We start from the raw sequence: 24,693 nt of genomic DNA, 5'->3' as shown, positions 1-24,693 counted from the left end.
AGAAACGCCTGCGTTTCTGAGGCTGAACCGCAGCTAGAATGCAGGGAATGACTTCCTCCGTCCCCTTTAGGGATGCAGCTTGGGAACAGCAGGCACAAGGGCCAGGTGAGAAGAGCCCTGGCTCCACCACCAGGGGATCTCAGGGTCCCTCCAGGAAGGACCTCAGAACCTTCTGCTTCTGGAAATCCCTTCTACCTGAATGACTCCCTAATTATAGTAGAGGCACCAGATTTCCCCAATCCCCATTTCTGTCTGTTCAGAAAATGACTGCTTCATTCTTGGGTAATTAGGCAATGCTCTTCCTTCCTTTCCACATCTCACTCATACTTCCCTAAGAGATTGGAAGTGATTTTTCTGATGGGTCAGTGAGGATGCTTAACTTAGTTGCTCTTCTCAACTCTGTTTTGGAACTACTTGCCCACAGGATTCAAGGTTAACCAGCCTCCTCTCTGAGCCCACTCAGGTCTTTACGTTAATCCACATTCTCTGTGAGTGTTGGCCACCTTATCCCAAACTCTATACCTCCTCTAACTCTGAATATGCCATACCCTCCTTCACTGCTTTAATTTTCCCTTTAGTACACACTACTCTCCAACTGACCACATGCATCTTTGACTCACTCTTCTTCATTGATTCACTCCCCCAGTGGTGTTCTCGTAAATGTTTAATAACTGGCTCTGCAGGGCAGGGTGGGGTGGGGTGGGAACCCTGCTGTGCAGTGTTTGCAGTGGGGTAAATAGTCTCACTACAGCCAATTGCAAGGCTGGTTGTATTTAATAATTGCCTTGCAAATTCCTGAACGTTTCACAAGTTGCTCATGTGAACTGGTTTGAGCCAGCTTCAGCTCCCCACACTGGGAAATTCCATGAAGCTGCGCCATTAGGACAGGACTGCATGCATGCTTTGCTAACTGCTGTAACCTCAGCATTCCAGAGCACTGGGCCCATAGCAGATGGTCCATAAGTAACTGTGAAATGAAGGAATGGGTATATGCATCTATGTTATAATTGAGACCATTGTACATAGTGGAAGTGAAAGTGAAGTCACTCAGTCGTGTCCGACTCTTAGCGACCCCATGGACTGCAGTCCACCAGGCTCCCCCGTCCTTGGGATTCTCCAGGCAAGAATACTGGAGTGGGTTGCCATTTCCTTCTCCACATTGTACATAAAGAACTGTTAATTCTGTTAATTTTACATAAACTCATAATAAGAACTTTGTCCATACTATTACATGTTATTCTCTAGTATTTTAATGATGCAATGATGCTCAATATTAGGGTATAATTGTACCACTGCTATTTAATATTTAGGCAAATTTTATCAGATTAAAAACACTATTTTAAATATCTTTGAACATAACTGTTTATCCATTTTAACTAATTCAAAAGTAGTGATGTTTAAGGTTAACAAAATTTTGCTAAAAGTGGCACAGGAAAAAAATTATAAGGATTTCAAATGATATTTCGAAATTTAAATGATATAAAAATGTTTTGCCAAATTAATCTGATATTAGAATATACTTTTAGGAAATAAGATATGGACCAGTGGAACAAACAAGGGATCTGAAACATTGACTCTCTTTAGATACAAATCTAATAAATACCTCTCACAAACAATGCAGAATATATAAAAAATGAGTCGAGACTAATTTGTAATAATGTGGAGAAAGGTAATCTCGATTCATACTTCATATTAAATAAGAAAAATAAAGTCACTCTGGATATGGTAATTAAAAAATAAAATTAAAAAATATATTTTATTCTCAGAGTGTAGAAATGAGAATTTTCTAACAATTAAGGCAATAGAAAAAGTATTTAAAATTTCAATAAATTTGATAATATAAGGAATTTTAAAAATTCTGTCCCACAAACACTAACAAATTTCAGACTAGAAAAAAAGGACTGCGATAGCTATAGCAAAAATCAGTTAAATTTTTATTCAAATCTGTAAAAACTCTGAGAAGTCATAAATAGAAGAAAGGTTAAAAAATATAGCAAGAAGTTTTATTTAAAATAAAGGACAAATGATAGACACACATTACCAATAATACTATTTAGCTTAACCTACTTATTAATTAAAGCAATGCAAAGTAAAATTTTATTAGAAGACATTGTATGCTTAGTTCGAGTCTCTTCATTTAATACTGTACCTGGATTGATTCCATTTTAATTCTCCGAAGCCTTTGTTTAACCGAATATAGATTGAGCTAAATGTAGATGTCAATTTGTCCACCCCTAATTCAGCCATGGAAATGCCAAAGGAAATATCAGCAGCTTGCCAAGGTAACCAACAGGGCCTAGAGCTGCTGTGTGATTGTATTGTCCTAAGAGATATTAGAATAACATTTTCTTGTTCTTCCTAAAGAAAGCCCCAAAGAGTCAATAAGCCAGAAGTGAATATATTTCCAACTCAAGTGCCTAGCCTTAAGGTCGCTTCACTTTTGTCCCTATAGGAAGCTTAAACCCAGATGTGTGTGCATCTATGTACTTCGTGAGCATTGTGATCCAACGGTGCGATTTTACTATGAAAACATGTATACCTGTGGCAGATTCATTTTGATATTTGGCAAAACTAATACAATTATGTAAAGTTTAAAAATAAAATAAAATTAAAAAAAAAAAGAATACAGAATGTATCCAAATTCAGTAATGGCTCTAAGTCGTTCAATCATAGACTATCGGGTGGTAGAGGAGATGGCAGTTTCTATCTGATTCAAGCTTTTATGGAGGCCCTGTCTGCCTACATACTAGGCTAAGCATCCAAGGCATTTCCTTGGGAATTCCGTTTCCATATCTCCTCCATGATCGCCACAAAGGCCTGGGTGTAGTGACTGCGCGAGCAGCTGGGGAGGCGGCGGTGCTCGGCCGTGTGGGCGGCGGCTGTGTCGCGCTGCTCCCGTCTTCCGTCACTGGAATGCCACTGCCAGACGCCTTCTCCCTGTACTGTTTGCTCCTACTCTAGTTCTGTTCTCTGTGCCTGGGGTGGCTTGGACCCAATCCATGTGTTCCAGGCTCCTCCAAAAGCACTTGGTAGGTCTCTGAAGATATAAATGGAGGAAATGTGCATGACATAAAACCTAGGCCAGTGATGCGGTGTGCCCATGTCTGGGGCACTGTGGTGTAGTCAAGGAAAGGACGTTTGGGTGTGTATTATGTAACCCATCTGCACTACACAATGCAGTGTGTCTGACTTTATAGGGAGGCCTTAGCATCAGGGAGTCCCGGGCAGGGGCCACTGCTCCATCCGACTCAACACCTTGTCCATCCATCTGTTCAGTTCTGAGTTTTCACAGTTAGCACGTTTACCCCATGGCTGCCTGCATGCTCCCAAGGTCAAACGGGAGGGTCAAGTGGGAGGACCCCCAAGGCCCAGTGACACCTCTGATAAGAGTCAGAGGCAGGTCCAAGCCCAACCTCCTGGGTCCTTGTTCCCTCCTTGCCACCACTCCCCAGTGTGCCCTGGGGCTCCTGGGTTGTGGGCCCACACTGCCGAGGGAAGTAAAACACTCTTAGGAGCTGATTCAGCAAACGCCCTGATAAAAGCATGGCCTTCAGCTTGGCCTCCCTGCCCAGACTCTATTTCAAGTCCTTTGTCGTTGTTTAATTGCTAAGTCGTGTCCAACTCTTTGCAACCCTGTGGACTGTAGCCCTCTAGGCTCCACTGTCCCTGGAATTCTCCAGGGAAGAATACTGGAATGTGTTGCCATTTCCCTCTTTAAGGGATTTTCCTGACCCAGGGATCAAACCTGCATCTCTTGCATTGGCAGGCGGATTTTTTTTTTACCACTGAGTCACCTGGGAAACCCATTTTGAGTCCTTATTCTGGGTTGAATAACAGGAGTCTCCCACTCCAGTACTCTTGCCTGGAGAATTCCATGGACAGAGGAGCCTGGTATGCTGCAGTCCATGAGGTCGCAAAGAGTCGGACTGAGCGACTCACTCACTACCTGTCCTGCCAGTTGCCCGTGGCTCAGCTCTCCTCGGGACCTGGATGGCTGCTGCTCCCATTGTCCTTCTTGCCAAGGGAGCCCGTGACCCTTCCGTGGGCCCATTGTGTGCTTGGCGGGCTGCCACGCGCTCCCTCTGCACAGGCCTGTGCCACATCCCCGCTTTCCTGGAATTCAAGGCATAAGAATAAAACTGACTCCTTATCCACTCCCCAATTATTTCCAGCTTCATTTTTCAGGCTCCCCCTATGGCATTGTTTTCCCAGGAACTATGAAGCAATGAAACTATTAAAAAATTCAAACACTGTGCATGGACTGTTTATCAAGAAAACAATCATAGAAAAAAGATCCTGCAAATTTGCCTGGTGAAAATTTCAGTGCAGGGAGGAGGAGAGAGGAATAGCCACAGGGAGGGTCAGATTTTCTCCTGAAATGCTGACCACCTGGACCGAGACCGGGGGTGAAGCTCCCACAGACACACATGCTGTGTGATACCATATGGCTCCTGCTGTCTCTGTAGGCCTCTCCAAGAACTAGAAAGCTTCAGATTTCTCTTTAGATAATTTAGGCACACCTACTCCCTTGGGGGAAAGATTTTCAAACAACAGCTTAACTTTCGTTGACGGATTTTTGGATATTAGGGACATTAGTTCAGCCTGGTTTAATTTGTGGGTTTGGTTGAGAAGAACACGGATAGAGGCTCAACTTGGTTCAGTATACGGACCTGGGCTGAGCAGTGCCTGGGCTCCAGTACTTCGTCCATGCCCTCCCTGGCCTTTCGTCAGCTAATTATAGAACCTGGGAGGTCTTCTCAGGTATTTCCCTGCCTGCCGTCTCCCCCTGGCATTTGTTCCTGTCAGCATCTCTCTCAAAGCTTAAACATGGTGGGAAATAGGGTCCTGCATCTGGGGGCCTCTGCTCCAGGGATGTCTCCCCTATGAGTCACCCACAGAGAACAGGGTGAGCCCGAGGATCACATTGGGTCACACCATTGCACCAGAGCTTGCCGATTCCATCGACTCACCAGCCACCCTGGGGTTTAATGCTGTGATACTCAGAGCTCCAGGGGTGGCTGCCCTGATCGCTTGGAGTTCACAGGATGCTGCGAATGGGTGGGCTTTTCTCACCCAGATTGTCCATCTGTGTTAGGCCCTTAGTGATGCTGCCCTTGGTCCACAGCTCAGAGGCCACAGCAGAGAAAAGGTGTGCAGCAGTGGGATCTTTTACCACCTCAGCTGGTAGAAATCAAAGGACTCCTCCAAGGCAGAAAAACGAAAAGGGAGGGCAGATTCAGGAATGTAATTAGGAGGCTTCTGGTCTTACCCACCATCTGCTGTCAAGTCCCATCCAGACCACAAGCAGCTGGGTGGGCGATGGTGGGGCCCAGAGACCATAGAAATACACATTTCCTCTGTGAATCTCCTCAATCCTGGGGCTTCAGGAACTAAAATGCCCAGTCTCCCATCAGAGGCAAGCCCAGATGGTCTGTGCATTGTTCCCAGACCCTCAGGCTAAACACGGCTTTAGCTGCTTCTCTGCTTCCCCTTCATTTGGGAGAGTAAAAACCTGGGCTCCGAACGTCTCTGAGCTTTCTAATTGGGCCACCGACTGATCTGCCACAGCCTTTTTCCTTTTAACCAACTTGACCTTCTAACATGAATGAGGAAATGCCTATTTGCTTAAGCTTGTATTTTCCATAGTTATGTAGCAAAATCCCATTTATAAGCATAGTTTAGCTCACAGCATAATGAGGCACCATTCAGCCATCCAAAAAAGCCAGCCAGGCTTCCTTCCAGTTTGAGGGGAGTGTTCTAGAAGATCGACGCCCTGGAGCGGGAGGCACTGTTTCCAGCCTTCGTAGAACAGAAGTGCGGTTAGCAGGGTAGGTTCATACAGCATAAATGGACTTTGAGGACGTTCTGCTTACTGAAACAGTTCAGTTCAGTTCAGTCACTCAGTCATGTCTGACTCTTTGCAACCCCATGAACCGCAGCACACCAGGCCTCCCTGTCCCTCACCAACTCCTGGAGTCCAGCCAAACCCATGTCCATTGAGTTGGTGATGCCATCCAAAAATCTCATCCTCTGTCATCCCCTTCTCCTCCTGCCCCCAATCCCTCCCAGCATCAGGGTCTTTTCAAATGAGTCCACTCTTTGCATCAGGTGGCCAAAGTATTGGGGTTTCAGCTTCAACATCAGTCCTTCCAGTGAACACCCAGGACTGATCTCCTTTAGAATGGACTGGTTGGATCTCCTTGCAGTCCAAGAGACTCTCAAGAGTCTTCTCCAACATCACAGTTCAAAAGCATCAATTCTTTGGTGCTCAGCTTTCTTCACAGTCCAACTCTCACATCCATACACGACCACTGGAAAAACCATAGCCTTAATTAGACTGACCTTTGTTGGCAAAGTAATGTCTCTGTTTTTTAATATGCTATCTAGGTTGGTCATAACTTTCCTTCCAAGGAGTAAGCATCTTTTAATTTCATGGCTGCAATCACCATCTGCAGTGATTTTGGAGCCCAGAAAAATAAAGTCAGCCACTGTTTCCCCTGTTTCCCCATCTATTTGCCATGAAGTGATGGGACTGGATGCCATGTTCTTAGTTTCCTGAATGTCGAGCTTTAAGCCAACTTTTTCACTCTCCTCTTTCACTTTCATCAAGAGGCTTTTTAGTTCCTCTTCACCTTCTGCCATAAGGGTGGTGTCATCTGCATATCTGAGGTTATTGATATTTCTCCCGGCAATCTTGATTCTAGCTTATGCTTCCTCCAGCCCAGTGTTTCTCATGATGTACCCTGCATATAAGTTAAATAAGCAGGGTGACAATATACAGCTTTGATGTACTCCTTTTCTTATTTAGAACCAGTCTGTTGTTCCATGTCCAGTTCTAACTGTTGCTTCCTGACCTGCATACAGGTTTCTCAAGAGGCAGGTCAGGTGGTCTGGTATGCCCATCTCTTTCCGAATTTTCCAAGCCAGTCACAAAAAGGACGAATACTGTATGATTTCACTTATATGAAGCATTTTGTTGTTTTAGTTGCTGAGATGTGTCTGACTTTTTAGCAACCTGATGGACTATAGCCTGCCAGGGTCCTCTGTCCGTGGGATTTCCCAGGCAAGATACTGGAGTGGGTTGCCATTTCCTCCTCCAGGCGATCTTCCTGACCCAGGGATCTAACCCGAGTCTCTGTAATTTGGAGATGCTTTACGACTGAACCACCAGGGAAACTCCATATGAAGCACTTAGAGTAGTTAAAATCCTGGACACAGAAAGCAGAATGGTGGTTGCTAGAGGCGGGGGTGGGGGGTGGTGGGGGGGATGGAAAGCTAGTGTTTGATGGGTATGCAGCTTCAGTTTTGCAGGACAGAAGGAATCCTGGAGATGGATGGTAGTGATGGGCACACAGCACTATGAATGCACTCAACGCTACTGAACTGTAACGTTTAACAATGGTTAAGATGATAAATTTTATGTTACATGTATTTTATCACAACTTATAAAAAGGAGGGGATTCAGCACAGCCAGACCCCATTTTACTGAGGGGTGGGGAAAATGCCACTAGGCTTTCTGAAGCTCTAGCTGGGTAGCGGTGGAGGAATCTCCTGCCTCTGTCTTCTTCCCCATGGCGATGTTGACTCTGTAACTCTTCATTCATCAGGGATATTAATTCACGATCCTCAAATAAAATAAAAGGCAAGCATCACGACGACAGGAAATGGCGCTTGGTCGGATTGTTCAGTGTTCTGGCTTCACGTGAGCTGCAGTTGTTATGCAACTGAATCAGTTATGCTTTTCTTTATTCACTTGCCCATTCTTTCCTTCACCATTAACAAGCTTTTTCTGGGAACAGGTTTAGGGCCAGCACTGTGTTAGGGAAATGCCCATGTCCCAGGCTGTAACGAATATTGAATTTGAGTTGCACTCGTCCCATTAAAGTTTGTAAACATTCTGACTGAGCTTTTAATCTGTTCACAGAAGATAAATAGGACTTTACTAGCTGAGGTTGAAGAGCAGAAAGCATGTGTGCCTGTAGGTCTCTGAGAGGAGACCTGAGGATGAAAATCACTGCTAGTTCGTCGGCAACCCTGCTCCCTGCTCTGGGGGCAGTGTGGCTGAACAGTCCGTGGGGTCCTGGGCACCTCTTCACAGTGGGCGCTGACCCAGAGCACGCAGGCAGCGGCGCTTCCACGCATGTTCTGAGGGAGGGGCATGCTCCAAGCTGGTAACATATGTTTAGCATAAAACCTTTCTAAATTTCTGCTAACAACGACTCAGTTCAGCTGCAGTGTTTGGAGCCAAAAAAGCCCGCGGCGAGCTTTTGGTTGGAACCAGCATCTGCTCAAGTGGAAGAATCGCTTCTTTGAAAAAAGAAAACACACGTGAGGAATGGAAGGCAGGTCTGCCTTCCTGATGCCTCCAGGTTGCAATTCCGGAAGAAAGGCAGGGAGTCCTGGGGTCACGCTGACTGATACGATTTTGTCCAGTCGTGGAATCGCCTGCGCCAAAGTGGAGTTGTTTAGCCATCAACGCAGACAAAATAGGAAACGCACATTCTCTATAGCAGCAGGAAATAGTGTTTTTGTTGCTTTTTGTCAAACAAATCTTTAACCCTTAAACCTTTTGAGAACTTATAGAATAGAAACATTTATATTCTGTGTGGACTTTACCTTCCCAAAACACAAGCCAATTCCAGAAGTTCAAAACCCCCAGAACAATTTTTGGCAGAAATCTTGGTTCAAAGTGGGGAGGTTATAAGAGTTTATATTCTTCTATCTAGACCAAAGGCTCTTATGGGGCTGCTGTTTATTTTTCTGACTCAAAGAGCAGAGCCTGCAATATAATGTGAAATAGGTAATATAATAAAAATATTTTATAAATCAGGAATTCCATCCGGTTTAGGTCTCTGCTCTGTCAACTCTGCAGTAACACGCAGGGACCCTTGCTGACTTCATTTCTCTCGGCTTCTTCATCGGCGCGCTGCCCGTCTTCCCTCATTTGTTTGCATTAACTCCCCCGGCCCATCTCAGACCAGGTTGGTCTCGCTGCAGTCAGGAGTGAACCTTGCCTTCATCTGCAATGTGACCAGGAAGGATGTGTTTTTCTTCCTTCTCCTGGTGGAGTGGAGGGGACCGGGCTGAGCAGCAGCCGGCACAACTGGCCAACCAAACACACACCAATCACTCTGTCATAGGAGGTCTCATTCTCACAATAACGCTTCACTCTCTGGTAAAGGTTTACCTTAGAAAAGGGTGCATCACTATCTGTGAACAAGGGACACCTCGCCTGTCAAGCCTTTGAAGTCACCACCCTGCCTTTTGGCATGAGGACAATGAGAGCCAGAAAGGGAAGTAATGTCCCGTGGTCACCAAGCTGGAAAAGTGATGGCGTCTGGACGTGCCCACTGGAAAGGGAAGCCAGGCACTGCGGGCGCCTCTCCCCGTGGTACATCCTCCAGTGGCGGTGATGCCCTCATGCCACGGACGTCCTGGCTAGAACTTCTCTTTACATCCATCTCAAATCTGCCCTGATCCATCTTTGGCTGCCAATCACTGGCTCTAATTCTGTTGCCTGAATAAAATAGAATAAGTGCATTCTTTTTTCCATATGTTGGCTCTTTAAAAATCTGCAGTCTTCTAGGATATTCTCCTAGTCTTCATTTTTCCAGGTTAACCACATTTCCTCAAACTTTCTAGACACTTCTATCTTTTCTTCTTCCAATGTGTTCAAGGTTGTCAGTCATCACTTTTAAAACATCATGTCTGGAATGGACCACAATACTCCAAACAGTGATCTGATCGGTATCCTTAGAGATTTCTGGCATAATAACACTCATGTTATGTGTACACTTCAAACTTACACATTCTTGGGTCCTCTTTTGTTTGTGGTTTTGTAAACATAAACCGTTATTTATATTTATTTATTCAACTGTTGATGTCTTGACTTTCTTATTTCTAAAAACATTTAAAATGACCTTTCAAAATATAATAAGACAATATATAAAAATATTAGTTAAAGAAACTATCGAAGGCATAGTACAAATAGGGAAAATAGAGAGAGCCAAAAGTTGTAATAGCAGGAAAACGCATTCCAAGAGATCCTGTAGCCCTGCTAGGGAAGGCTAGGCTCTGAGTTTGGCTCTGAGTTTCCTAGCTGCAAATGGAAAAATGGTAATATCATCATTTATGTGTCGAGGTACATAAAGGAAATGCTAGTCAGTGGCTCGGGACAATTATTGCTATTCTTTGTACTGGAACCTGAGATAAATATTTCCCATAGTCCTCTGACAAAAACCACTACGTGACATAGCCCTTGATGACATTCCTAGAACAAACACAGCACATCTCCTAAGATCTGGTTGCTTGTAAGTCCCCGAACTGCTGCTGATGTTATACTGTATCCAACATGATATGCTCTTTGGAAATTGTTTTTTTTTAATCGTATTTTATCCTTGCTCCATTTTAATGTATAGTTTGGAGATTGGAGATTTATTGTTAAAACAGAAAACAGAGCAACTGCATGAGTGCATCAATGTTTCTATCCTGTGCTTCTTAATTTTTGAAGTTCTACAGTATTCAACTCTTTTGCTATTGAACCATATCCTTGTAGTATTCTCCAAAGACCTTGTTTATATTATTATTTCAAATGAAACATGTTTTGAGATCAGGGACACTTGTAGGAACTTTTCTGTTCTGATATTTTAGCTCAAGACAGATCTGGTTGGATATCTGGGGTTAGGTCCAGCGTCCTTTCCTTCAAGGTATAGAATTACCTTTCCTGAAGTTCTAGATCCCAGGTGTTTCCATGCAGGTGCAAAGAGAGACAGGCAGGGGCTGTTTCCACCCCTCAGCCCAGGAGACATCAGTGGTGGAGAGAAAGAATTGCCCTGTGGATGTCCTTCTGGTCAGGGCTGTGGGGGGGTTGCCTGTGGACTGAAGGGATCCACTAACTCCGAATGAGTGCTCACTCCCTTTCCCCCAGGCACCCCCCACAGCTCCTCCAGCTGGGCCCACCAGCAATGAGGCTGCAGTAGCTTTATTTCCATGGTCTACTCAAAAGATATTCATGTACATCCTAGAGTAGCTCAGGTGTTCTAACAACTCATCTTTGGATTTTAGCCTCTAACCAATGAAACTGACTGGCTTTATGGCCTCCTTCCCACCTTCATCCCACTCGTCAGGGCTCTGAACCTGGCAGTCAGGCTCTCTGCCATCAAATCCCCTGTCGTCCCCTCGGCACTGCTTGTGACCAAGCAATGCAGAGGACTAGCTGGCCCCTGATGTGGAAACACTTCTCTAGGCCATCCAACACCCGATTTCCTTGCTCTCCTTCTAGTTTCCTTCTTTCCCCTTGCATCTGCACAGGTTGTCCTGAAACACTGTCTTCCTTCTTAATGCTGATATCATCCGCACTGGTAAGTGTGTTTCTTCTCAGGCAAACTGCCATGGCAGAGTTTCATGGATGCACACTCTATCAATATATACGACCTTTTGTTGTCTCTGTGGTTCTCTGACCCTGTAGAAGGAAATGGCAACCCACTCCAGTATTCTTGCCTGCAGAACCCCATGGACAGGGGAACCTGGGGGGCTATAGTCCACGGGATCACAAAGAACTGAACACAGCTGAGTGACTAAGCACGTGGTCCTCTCGATGCTTCAGTGTGGGTGCAAAGTCTTATGAAGAAAGGGCAGTCCCAGCAGATGTTCTACAGACAGAGAGAGAAAGAGAAAGGACTGTATTTGGGGGATTTTTGCCTCAATACGGTAATGAAATTAACCATAAAGGGCACGTAAAATTTTAGTCCAGAGCTTGGGGTACTCCCCTCCAAACATATTTCCCAGTTTTTGAATAAAAATGGCCAAGACTTTAAATTCAGTTCTGTAGATCAAGGCACATGGGCACACATGTTCTGGAAATTTTCCCAAGTCAGGTTGAGGGAAAAGCAAAACTCCACTAGTATCTGGATCTTCCCACTGGGAAGCAGAATCAGGTTCAATTTCCAGTCTTGAAGTGGGTCATTATATCTCCTAACTTGAAACAATAAACAGTGATAGTTTCTATTTTGTTTTCATTTAATGATTGCTGTTGTTCTTCTGTTGCTAAGTCGTGTCTGACTCTGTGACGCCATGGACTGCAGCACGCCAGACTTCCCTGTCCTTCTCTATCTCCCGGAGCTTGGTCAAACTCATATCCATTGAGTTGGTGATGCCATTTAACCATTTCATCCTCTGTCACCCCCTTCTCCTCCTGCCCTCAATCTTTCCAGCATCAGGGTCTTTTCCAATGAGTCACCTCTTCGGCCACAGTGTTGTAGCTTCAGCTTCCGCAACAGTCCTTCCAATGAATATGCAGGGCTGATTTCCTTTAACATTGACTGTTTCATTCTCCGTGCAGTCTAACGGACTTTCAAGAGTTTTCTCAACACCACAATTTGAAAATATCAATTCTTTGACACTCAGCCTTCTTTATGGTCCAACAAACCCAAATCAAAAGCAAGAGGAGAGAAGAAAGGGTTTCTGTGCTATGGTGGAATCAGCTAGAGAGTTTGCTCCGGTGAGAGGAACCTACCAGGCTGGCTGCAGGCACGGGAGTGCATGTGCCACCCAGCATGGAGTGGCTTCTTTTTCTGCTTGGAGGATGCTTCATGTCCTGAACAAGAACATGAATGATGTAAGAACGCTTAAGATTATTATCCACCTGAAAACATTATGTACTTTGGGCATTAACAGATACACACTTCTATATATAATGTAGATTAACAATAAGGACCTTCCTGTAGCACAGGGAACTATATTCAGTAATATGTAATAAACAACAATGGAAAAGAATCTTATTCTTGAAACTACCACTATTATAAATCAACTGTACTTCAAAAATTCCCATCCTGCATGTAAATAATGCACAAACACTGATGCTTCTGGAGTTTTAAACATATCACACATGTAGTTCAGTTCAGCTCAGTTCAGTCGCTCAGTCGTGTCCCAACTTTTTGTGACCCCATGGACTGCAGCACACCAGGCCTCCCTGTCCATCATGAACTACCTGAGTTTACTCAAACTCATGCTCATTGAGTCAGTGATGCCATCTAACTATTTCATCCTCTGTCATCCTTGTCTGCTTCTGCTTTCAATCTTTCCCAGCATGAGGATCTTTTCAAATGAGTCAGCTCTTCGCATCAGGTGGCCAAAGTATTGGAGTTTCAGCTTCAACATCAGTCCTTCCAATGAATATTCAGGACTGATCTCCTTTAGGATGGACTGGTTGCAATCTCCTTGCAGCCCAAGGGACTCTCAAGAGGCTTCTCCAACACCACAGTTCAAAAGCATCAATTCTTTAGCACTCAGCTTTCTTTATAGTCCAACTCTCACATTCATACATGACTACTGGAAAAATCATAGCTTTGACTAGACGGACCATTGTTGGCAAAGTAATGTCTCTGCTTTTTAATATGCTTTCTAGGTGGTCATAACTTTTCTTCCAAGGAGCAAGTGTCTTTTAATTTCATGGCTGCCGTTACCATCTGCAGTGATTTTGGAGCCCCAAAAATAAAGTCAGCCACTGTTTCTCCATCCATTTGCCATGAAGTGATGGGACCAGATGCCATGATCTTAGTTTTCTGAATGTTGAGCTTTAAGCCAACTTTTTCACTCTCCTCTTTCACTTTCATCAAGAGGCTTTTTAGTTCCTCTTCACATTCTGCCATAAGGGTGGTGTCATCTGCATATCTGAGGTTATTGATATTTCTTCCTACAATGTTGATTCCAGCTTGTGCTTCATCCAGTCCAGCGTTTCTTGTGATTTACACTGCATATAAGTTAAATAAGCAGGGTGACAATATAGAGCCTTGACATACTCCTTTTCATATTTGGAACCAGTCTATTGTTCCATGTCTGGTTCTAACTGTTGCTTCTTGGACTGCATACAGATTTCTCAAGAGGCAGGTCAGGTGGTCTGGTATTCCCATCTCTTTAAGAATTTTCCACAGTTTGTTGTGATCCACACAGTCAAAGATTTTGGCATAGTCAATAAAGCAGATGTTTTTCTGGAACTCTCTTGCTTTTTCAATGATCCAACGGATGTTGACAATTTGATATCTGGTTCCTCTATCTTTTCTAAAACCAACTTGAACATTTGGAAGTTCACGGTTCACATACTGTTGAAGCCCGGGCTTGGAGAATTTTGAGTGTTACTTTGCTAGTATGTGAGATGAGTGCATTTGTGCAGTAGTTTGAGCATTCTTTGGCATCGCCTTTCTTTGGGATTGGAATGAAAACTGGTCTTTTCCAGTCCTGCGGCCACTACTGAGTTTTCCAAATTTGCTGGCATATTGAGTGCAGCACTTTCATAGCATCATCTTTTAGGATTTGAAATAGCTCAACTGGAATTCCATCACCTCCACTAGCTTTTTTCGTAGTGATGCTTCCAAAGGCCCACTTGACTTCACATTCCAAGATGTCTGGCTCTAGGTGAGTGATCACACCATCGTGATTATCTGGGTCGTGAGGATCTTTTTTGTACAGTTCTTCTGGGATTCCAGTCCCCTATAATGAAAAGGATACCATTTTGGGGTGTTGGTTCTAGAAGGTCTTATATGCGTTCATAGAACTGTTCAACTTCAGCTCCTTCACCATTACTGTTTGGGGCATAGACTTGGATTACTATGATATTGAATGGTTTGCCTTGGAAATGAACAGAGATCATTCTGTCGTTTTGAGATTGCATCCCAGTACTGCATTTTGGACTCTTTTGTTAACTATGATGGCTACTCCATTTCTTCTAAGGGATTCTTGCCCACAATAGTAGATATAATGGTCATCTGAGTTAAATTCACCCATTCCAGTCCATCTTAGTTCACTGATTCCTAGAATGTCGACGTTCACTCTTGCCATCTCCTGTTTGACCACTTCCAATTTGCCTTGATTCATGGACCTAACATTCCTGGTTCCTATGCAATATTGCTCTTTACAGCATCAGACCTTGCTTCCATCACCAGTCACATCCACAGCTGGGTATTGTTTTTGCTTTGGCTCTGTCTCTTTATTCTTTGTGGAGTTATTTCTCCACTGATCTCCAGTAGCATATTGGACACCTACTGACCTGCGAGTTCATCTTTCAGTGCCCTATCTTTTTGCCTTTTTGTACTGTTCATGAGGTTCTCAAGGCAAGAATACTGAAGTGGTTTGAACTTCTCTTCTCCAGTGGACCATGTTTTGTCAGAACTCTCCACCATGACCTGTCTGTCTTGGGTGGTCCTACAAGGCATGGCTCATAGTTTCATTGAGTTAGACAAGGCTGTGGTCCATGTGATCAGATTGGTTAGTTTTCTGTGATTGTGGTTTTCAGTCTGTCTGTCCTCTGATGGAGAAGGATAAGAGGCTTTTGGAAGCTTCCTGATGGGAGAAACTGACTGAGGGGGATACTGGGTCTTGTTCTGATGGGCGGGGCCATGCTCAATAAATCTTTAATCCAATTTTCTGTTGAAGGGCGGGGCTGTGTTTCCACCCTGTTATTTGACCTGAGGACAAACTACAGTGGAGGTAATGAAGATGATGGCGACCTCCTTCAAAAGGTCCTATGATGCACTGCTGCGCTCGGTGCCCCCAGCCCTGCAGCAGGCGACCGCTGACCCATGCCTCCACCAGAGACTCCTGGACACTCACAGGCAAGTCTGGGTCAGTCTCTTGTGGGGTCACTGCTCCTTTCTCCTGGGTCCTGGTGTACACAAAGTTCTGTTTGTGCCCTCCAAGAGTCTGTTTCCCCAGTCTTATGTAAGTTCTGGTGGCTCTATGGTGGGGGTTAATGGCAACCTCCTCCAAGAGGACTTATGCCATACCCAGATATACTACACCCAGAGCCCCTGCCCCTGCAGCCATCCACTGCTGACCCATACCTCCTCAGGAGACACTCAAACACAGTTCTATCTCAGTCTCTGTGGGGTCTCTGGGTCCTAGTGCACACAAGGTATGTTTGAGCCCTCTGAGCATCTCTGGTGGGTATTGGGTTTGATTCTAAAAGTGATTTCACCCCTCCTACCATCTTGCTGGAGTTTCTCCTTTGCCTTTGCATGTGGGGTATCTCCTCACTGTCGTTCCAGCACTGTGCAGCCAGGGAACTCTACTCAATGCTCAATTAGTTCCAATGATGTGGAAAAGTTCTGTCTGAAGAAGTCAAACTAAACGTAAAAGTGCTGAAGCTCTGGTGGTGGCAGTGTAGGCGTTGATACAGGCATTAGTCAGCAATACTGATTGCAGTGAAATCACTCAAGAGCCCTGCCATGTGTCCAAAATGGAATACAACAGGCAGCAAAATCATGTCTTGAATCCAGTAGGTCCCAAAAGTCCAGAGGACACTGAGGCCCTGAGCAGCAAGGCGAGATCCTCTTCTGAACTTGATCATGATGATGGTTTCATGAGACTGCGTATGTCCAAACCCTTCGCAGTGTACACGGGCAGACCTTGACGATACTGCAAGTCCGGCTGCAGGACACTGGGCCATTTGTAGTCCAAGTAGCACCATCAAAATGCACTTTTGCTCATCTGACTCATGGATAACTTTTTCTTTCTTTCTTTCTTTTTTTTTTTCACACATGCAATATCCCACTTAATCATTGCACAGCTCTGTGATACACAGATTATTATTAACAGCAGCATGACCTCACTTCCCAGAGGATGTTTGAAGAGTCACTTTTGCAACAAGGACCTTGAACAAAGTGCTTGAGACCCACGTGGCATCGTTTGCTTATAGAATTGCCTTTAACTGTGGCTTTCATCATTCCCAACACCTAGGACAAGGCCAGGACTGAAAGTGAAAGTGTTAGTCACTCGGTCATGTCTGATTCTTTGCGACCGCATGAATAAGAGCCCGCCAGGCTCCTCTGTCCATGGGATTCTCCAGGCAAGAATACTGGAGTGGGTTGCCATTTCCTTCTCCCAGGGATCTTCCTGACCCAGGGGTTGAATCCAGGTCTCCTGCATTGCAGGCAGATTCTTTACCACTGAGCCACCCTGACACCAAATGTGGCCTGGGCCAGGGCTCCTTCCTCTCCTGGGGTGTACCTTTAGGTTGATGGTGACATTTGAAAACACTGGGGCTCCCAGAAAGAGAAGCCACCTCAGCGTTGGAGATTGGGAATCTGTGACTCCTGGTAGCTGTTCACCTGGAGGAAAGGGGGGGTGCAGGGATTTTTTAGAAGATGACACATTCTTTGCTATTGTTGGCGCTCATGGTGCTGAATTCATTTCAGCTGAGTAAGCACCAGTGACTCAATTCTAAGAGCACCGTAGACTTCATCTCACACTGTGTGAAATTGTTAAGGGTTATTGAGTGTTCTCTTCATGGCCCCTTAAGATCTGTGAAATAAATCTCTGTCCTTGGCAAACACACTGAGGGCTTTTCAGTCTCCATGCTCCATTGAAATGTCAAAGTATGACAGGAAGGCATGGCTTCTCTTGTTTGGGAGGCTTGATAGAACAAACGGATGATGTATGCACACCAGCTGGAGGCCTCACCAGGACTATATATATATATATATATGTGTGAGTGTGTGTGTGTGTGTATACATATGTATATAAAACATACAATATTATATAGTATATACAATATAGTATAGTATATGTAATAATATATAGTATGTACAATATATTGTATATGTAATTGTATATAGTATATACAATAATCCTATATATGTTAATATTTAATATATTAGCATGAAAACTGGTGTGATTTGCAGGTCTAAGCACCAAACAGATGTGTGGAATCTCAGGTGCCCTGAAATAGACTGAACTTAAGGGCTGCTCTCTGTGAGGGGCCAGCCAGAACTCCTCTTCCTGGGAGCTCACCTGCTCAGAGCAGCCACTGCAGAGAACAATCTGGTCTCTCGACAGCATACTTGCCACCTTTCCTCCCTTGCAGGCTTTAGAACCAGAAAACAGTTTGATAGGAATTTTATACGATCTTTCTCATTGTGCTTTTATAGATGAGAGAACTTGAGACCTGGAATGCATTTCTTTTCTTTAAAAAGCTTTATTTTATTTTGGAGTATAGTTGGTTATATTGGAGTCTAGTGGTGGTTTCGTCACTAAGTTGTTTCTGACTCTTGCGACTCCATGGACTGTAGCTTGCTAGGCTCCTCTGTCCGTGGGATTCTCTAGGCGAGAATACTGGAGTGGGTTGCCATTTCCTTCTCCAGAGTTGGAGTATAGTTGATAGTATTCTTGCCTGGAGAATTCCATGGTCAGAGGATCTTGGCAGGCTAAGTTCATGGGGTTGCAGAGTCGGACACAACTGAGGGACCAACACTTTCACTTTGTTGGTTTATGGAATACATTTCTCTCTAAGGCAAAACAAAATCAGTTCGAGAGGCACCCAAAGAAGGAAGGCCACCTCTAGAAGGGCATGTGGTACAGGGGTGAGCACAGTGGTGGGGGCGGGGCAAGTGATAAGCGTGTATGCCGTCCGAGTGTGGTGGTGGTGTTGGGATGTCCACAGTGCCATCCACTGAGGGCTGCATGCACAGTGGCCACCCTGGTGTCATGACTGAGAGGAGAGACATCTGAGAGGTCATAGGCCCTGCAGAGTGAATGAGCACAGCATCTGTTGTGCTTCCTCTGAGCCAGGTTGTATAGTAGTTGGCATTTGAAAGGACTGGGAGGCATCTGGAGAGGTGGGCATGCTACCTGGCTGGGGCCTAAGGCAGAGGTTCTCCACCCAGGGTGATTTGGCATCCACAGGGGACATTTGGCAATGTCTGTTTTGGTTGTCTGAGTTAGGGTTCTCCTGGGTAGAGGCCAGGGATACTACCAAATACCCTACAATGTTCAGGGTGGCTCCCCACAACAAAGAATCACCCAGACTGAAATATCAGTAGTGCTGAGGTTAGGAAACCCTGGCTTCAGTTTGTGACTGTTTAAAAACAATCAGTGGGTGTCCAGTTGCTCAGCTGTGTCTGCTTCTCTGCAGGCCCATGGACTGTAGCCCACCAGACTCCTCTTTCCATGGAATTTTCCAGGCAAAAATACTGGAGTGGGTTGCCATGCCCTCTTCCAAGAGATCTTCCCAACCCAGGGGGGTTGAACCTGCATCTCTTATATCTTCTGCATTGAAAGGCAGATTCAAGCCTCTAAATCAGCATACAATGCCAGTTCATTTATAGCTGTTGATTCTACCACCTTGATTTGAGATTAATTCTCTCATGCTTTACAGAGCCATTTCCCAGCTAATATAATCATGTCATGGCATAAGAGGAGAATGGTTTAGAAATAATTGGGCACATTTTGCCAGAGATGAGGGCCCAACTCTGTCTCCCAAGCTGTAGGCAAGCTCTTCCTCCTTGGTGCTACCTAGGGCTCTATCTGTCCTCCAAGGGATTTTGACACTTTAATCTCATCTGAGCTTGATCTATTCATCTCCCACCCTCCATGGCAGCCAGTGTTTAGTCCCTAGAAACTACTTAATGAGAGTTTGTAATCCATGCAGAGCCAGTGAAGCCAATCTTACGCTGAGTTTCCAGGCATTCACTCCACCATGTTTATCTCTGGTTTGGGAAGAGTGGTCATATGTGCTTTCAGGGCCTGGTTCCATGGAAGGAGGGCCAGGACCTCATTAATAGCCCTTTTCTGTCAGTTATTTGTCTCCCTGAGCCTCCAGCAACTGCTCACGTTGTTTATGGCCTTGAGGCCCCACTGGAAATGGAAAACGGTGTGCCCTTCACCCACCCAGCCTCTGTCCTCTGCTCACACATAGACATGATTCTGAATAAAGGAGTCTCTCTAATACTGTCCCAAGTGACCCTGTGTGGTGTGAAGAGTAAGAAACCATCCCTCTCTTTACAAGCTCTCACTTCAGTGAGGAGGGCAGGTGGGCCCATAAATCATCCTGATGGATGGATTAAATGTCTTAGTGGAAAAGTACATGGAGTGTTTGTGAGAGTGGAGAGAAAGAAACTGTTACCGGGCCTGGCTGTAGGGAAAGGGGTGGAGAGTTGGGAAGGCCTCATTTTCCTGCCTTAATGGGGGCACAGAAGATCATCAGGGGGAATGGTGCCTAGAGTGGGTTCTTTACTCACCTAAGGGAATGTGTAGCCAGGAAGGGGGCTTCCCAGGTGGTGCTAGTGGGAAAGAATCTGGCTGCCAATGCAGGAAGCGCAGGAGGCGCGGGTTTGATTCCTGGGTCAGGAAGATCCCCTGGAGGAGGAAATGGCAACCCACTCCAGTATTCTTGCCTGGAAAATCCCATGGACAGAGGAGCCTGGCGGGCTCTGGTCGATGGGACGGCAAAGAGTCAGACACGACTGACACACACAACCAGGAAAGGCAGCTGCAGCACCCACCCTGTCACCACGTCAGCCTGACCATTTCCCCCCATGGTTGTCACGTTGTGGGTAAAGTCCACCATCTGGAGATTGAAAGCAATGGCTGATACCCAGATCCCCAAACCATGAGGCTCCCCCACCCACAGTCTGAAAATGACTCAGCTGCCCCATCGTCTCCCTGCATGCCCCTCCCCCTTCCAGTCACAGGGACACGTTCTACTTCCTGGTTATGGCAGAGTGTTTCTGGCTCCTAAGCTCTCCATGGATGGTGTCCTTTCCCTATTTGGAAAGCATCCTCCATGGGTAATTTTTCTACCCATCAAGGTCTCACTTATCTTCAATCAAAATGTCAAAGGTCCCTTTCTCCATGAAGTATTTCCACCTGGAATCCGCCTACCCATGCAGGAGAGGCAGGAGATATGAGTTCAGCTTCTAGGTCAGGAAGATCCCCTGGAGGAGGAAATGGCACCCTGTTCCAGAATTCTTGTCTGGGAAATCCTATGGACAGAGGGGCCTGGTGGGCTACAGTCCCATAGGTTTGCAGAGTTGGACACAACTGAGTAACTGAACACACAGAAATCATTGCCTTTGTCGTAGCTCATCACACTCAGGTTTTGCTTTGTATCAGCGTCAGGAGCGTTCAGGTCTGTCTATATCTCATGTCCTCCTTGAGGTCACATACGATATTTTTACATATATTTGTATATTTGTACCCCTCTCTCTTCACAGGCTTAACTCTAATAAATGTATAGTAGGTGCTGAATAAATGTTTGCAATTGACAAAGATGACAAGTAGTATAAAAGTTTCACTATATTTTCAGGAACAAGGACTCATGTGCTTCAGAGAAATATTGAATTTTTTCAGATTTCACCAGCATTCAGCTTTTAATGGTGTTCCTAAACACACAGACTCTATGGAGCAGAGGGGATATTGAAGTTCAAAGAGACAGAGAAATCAGGTTGAAGATGGTAAGTGATCAGACTCTTAAGGGAATTCGAGCATTTCCTCATTTCTGGACTGGAATAGAAATGTCTGTAATACAGATATTTAAACCTTTTCTGAGTGGATAGGTGGGGGAGGTTCACTGAACTGCCTGGAGCAGGGCCCTCAGGGGTGAACTTGATGTGATCATAAAGGTCATATCTAACCCCAGAGCTGCAGATTCCAGGGTAGCACATCTGCTTTTGATTGCATGGGTTCTGAGCACTGGGCTTAGGGCAGGACGCCATCTGAAGGAGGAAATACTTAGCCTGTCTGCAGGCCTGGATGTTCCCACAATGGGAGACCAGCTAAGCCCTGTGGCCGCAGAAAAGACACTGGAGCTTTGTCTCTGAGGCCCCACACGTGGAGGACTTTGCAGCCCACTGGGGCCTCTCAGAACCAATGAAATGGAGCAGGCGGAGATGCAAAGCCAGGGAAAGGGGATCTGACAGGAGTTTGAGATGATTGTTTGAAACATGGGTTAACGTTGTCGTTAAGAGGGAAGGCTGGGAATCAGAATCGGACCCTCATGGTAATTCTGGTAACTCCACTCACTGGCCCTTGTGTGACCTTGGGAAGCTTGCCGGTTCCTTGTTTGTCAAATGTAAGTTTACGGAGAAAACGCATGCCAAGCATTTAGGACAGCACCTATGACTTTCCATTCAATGGCATTTGGCTATTATTTTATAATTTAACTCTGGCTTGCTCCATCTGGGGAGATAGCATGACTCTAAATGCTTTGAAATTTGAAAGAAAGGAAGAGAAAAAACACCACCCCAGAGTGCTGTTTAGAATAGTGGAAGTCGACTCAGACGAGCAGCCCCGGCTCCCTGCTGGGCACAGATGTGAGGGGCCCACTCCTCGGGCAAGTGCACTTGCTACCCAGCGAGAGCCAGCCAGGGCCACTGAGTCACGTGAGCGGAGGCGGCGAAAGCTGCACAAACATATGCAGCGGGAACAGGCTCAAGGAGGTGATGCGGGCCCCAGGACGTCCCCGAGGCTACAGGGGACACAGATTCCTTGGAACGCTGCAGAGGCCAGGACTATGTAAACATGAGATCAAAACAATGGCCTCGCTGGCCCTTCAGGGAGATAAATGTTTGTCCTGAATGTGTAACAGGAGTCAGACCGCCACCATCTTTTTGTAGTCTGAGTTTTAAGAGGACCCGGGAGAAAATGCACTGGTGTGAGTTTGGGGAAGTCCTTTCAGCTGGCTTGTCTCCCTGGTGGCTGAACCCACCTTCCATGGGCAGACAGCCCCCTGCATTTTCAAAGCCCAGCCTGCCTGCCTGACCCCTCCTGAGCAAGGAGCCACGGAGCAGACTGCTCAGAGGCTTTTAGCATCCTAAGCCAGCTCGGGGACCCCTCCCCCACAGCGTGGGAAAGAGGGGCCTGCCTAGTCCAAATTACTCCCATCAGTCCAGGACCACCGAAGACCGTGTCTGTTCGCTCAGAAAAGGGGGACTGTAACGGGCAGGGGAACAGGGCGACCAGGTGTGCTCAGGGTCGTAAAACCCAAACAAGTTTCGAATAAGAGCGCGTCTTTCTAAGTTCGCTACCAATGTTGGTTGCACTTGTACCAAAGCCCCTTCGCCTTGGCTGTTACTTGTTTTGTCCCCCGCTGCCTTGTCTTGGGTATCTTCTCATAAAAGCAGATAATACACAACAGAAAACGTTTCCTGTTAAAAGTCCCAAAACATGTGGCTTCTTTAGTTCCTGTTTTCGAGCGAAGTTGGCAGGTTTTATGACTCAAATAGCCTCCCTGGACAGACAGACACAGACAGATTGAATACAGATTGAACTATATATATATATATATACACACACACATATACATATACATATATATATACATACACACACATATATATATCCATAATCTGTTGGATGAAAAGTTTGCTGGGATGATTGAAACAGCTCTCTAAGATCTAACAATCTTCTACTTTATTATGAGAGCCTCAGATGTTAGCATCTCTTTTTGATCATTTATCATTCTGTCTTTTCTGTCAGAAGCTCCAAATTAACATTTGACCCTCGCTCATGTTTGCTATTTCACTTACAAAGTATTACTGATAAAACCCGTTGTCTGAGAATATTTGAATTGCTTTGTTTTTGTTGTCTGACCTTTGCATTGAAGTGTTTGGGGCCAGAAAGTGATTATTAAATCATACCCGAGAGAAATACTCAGACCAGCTTGAATAAGTACCCAAAAGGAAAGGGCAGAGACCAGTTCTAGGAGCCCAGTGTCGGTCAGGGTGAAAGACATGGGTGATGGCTGAAGGTTCAAAACGGTTTGGGAGGGTCTCAGACATGCGTGTGTTTGTATGTGCATGTGTGTGTGTGAATGTAAGTGCATGTCTGGCAGGGCTGGGGCATGATGTCGATGATGAGGATGATGTGACGTTGCCAATGACTAGGTTTTCGGGATGCCGTTGGTGTGGGTGCCCATCCACAGTCTAGTTGGAGAATCTGTGTCAGTACCCTGCATTGCCTCTCCAAGTTCCAGTGAACTTCAGCACTGTTGGGGCTTGCCTGTGGCTCAGATGGTAGAGAATCTGCCTGCAGTGCAGGAGACCTGGGTTTCACCGCTGGGTAGGGAAGATCCTCTGGAGAAGGAAAAGACAACCCAGTCCAGTATTCTTGCCTGGAGAATCCCATGGACAAATGAGCCTGGCGGGCTACCGTCCATGAGGTTGCAAAGAGTCAGACACGGCTGAGTGACCAAGACAGACACTCACAGCACAGTTAACTGCAGGAATTTTGTCAAGGCAGTGCCTCGGAGGGTCCTGAGCCCCAAAGGCTTTTCTCCCTGTTCTGGATTTTTCTGTGGTGAGTTATCGGGAGCCCTGTGGACTGGAGTACATGGCACAAGGGTCGATCGTTCAGGCCTAAGCTGAAGGCACTCAGCAAATTCAGATCTCAGCTGCAGAGGGGCCTGGTGGATGCCGGGCCCAAAGTGGTGGTATCAGCCACTTCCATTGGGTGCAGTTTGAGCCAGTCCCCTCTGTACTCAGCTTCCTGTCTTTGAGCTCTCAGACCTGTTTCTTGGGGTGTGGTTGCATAGACTACATAAAATAATGCCTATGTCATCTTTTCAGAAAGTAATAAACACTTTTCTATCATATATTGGATTTTGCTGAGGGCGAACCCTGTACACACACTGAGAGCAATTCATCCCAAGAGAAGATATACATGGATAGGTAAACTTTGGGCATTCAGAATTATACTCTATAATGTCGCTCGTTCCTTCTGGACGTTTTTATGCAGTGCCTTCTCTGTGCTTTGCTTAATGCAGCAAGGAAACAAATATGAAAGAGGTTCTGATTCCTGTGGTTCAGTGTTTTTTAGTTTTGCTGAGCAAATTAGCAAGGTCTTAGTTTCCTAGAAAGCAGAAGATCTGAGGGCTATTATCATATTAGAGAACTTTTATGGCTGAATTGTGTTCCCCTGAATTCA

At 45.5% G+C, this 24,693-nt stretch overlaps 1 long non-coding RNA gene across 1 annotated transcript in view; it reads left to right on the top strand.

Moving 5' to 3' along the window:
* Positions 1 to 21,141: 21,141 nt before the first annotated feature.
* The window catches only part of LOC129641886 (uncharacterized), an 86,083-nt gene continuing 82,531 nt past the window's right edge, over positions 21,142 to 24,693 (top strand). The window contains exon 1 of the long non-coding RNA XR_008709498.1: positions 21,142 to 21,224. This is a non-coding gene — a long non-coding RNA (uncharacterized LOC129641886). The remainder of the gene's footprint in view (positions 21,225 to 24,693) is intronic.

This window comes from Bubalus kerabau, chromosome 1 (assembly GCF_029407905.1).
Source record: "Bubalus kerabau isolate K-KA32 ecotype Philippines breed swamp buffalo chromosome 1, PCC_UOA_SB_1v2, whole genome shotgun sequence".
NCBI lineage: Eukaryota > Metazoa > Chordata > Mammalia > Artiodactyla > Bovidae > Bubalus > Bubalus kerabau.
Note: the sequence above shows the minus strand (reverse complement) of the source record. Positions and strands in the feature narration are given on the sequence as shown.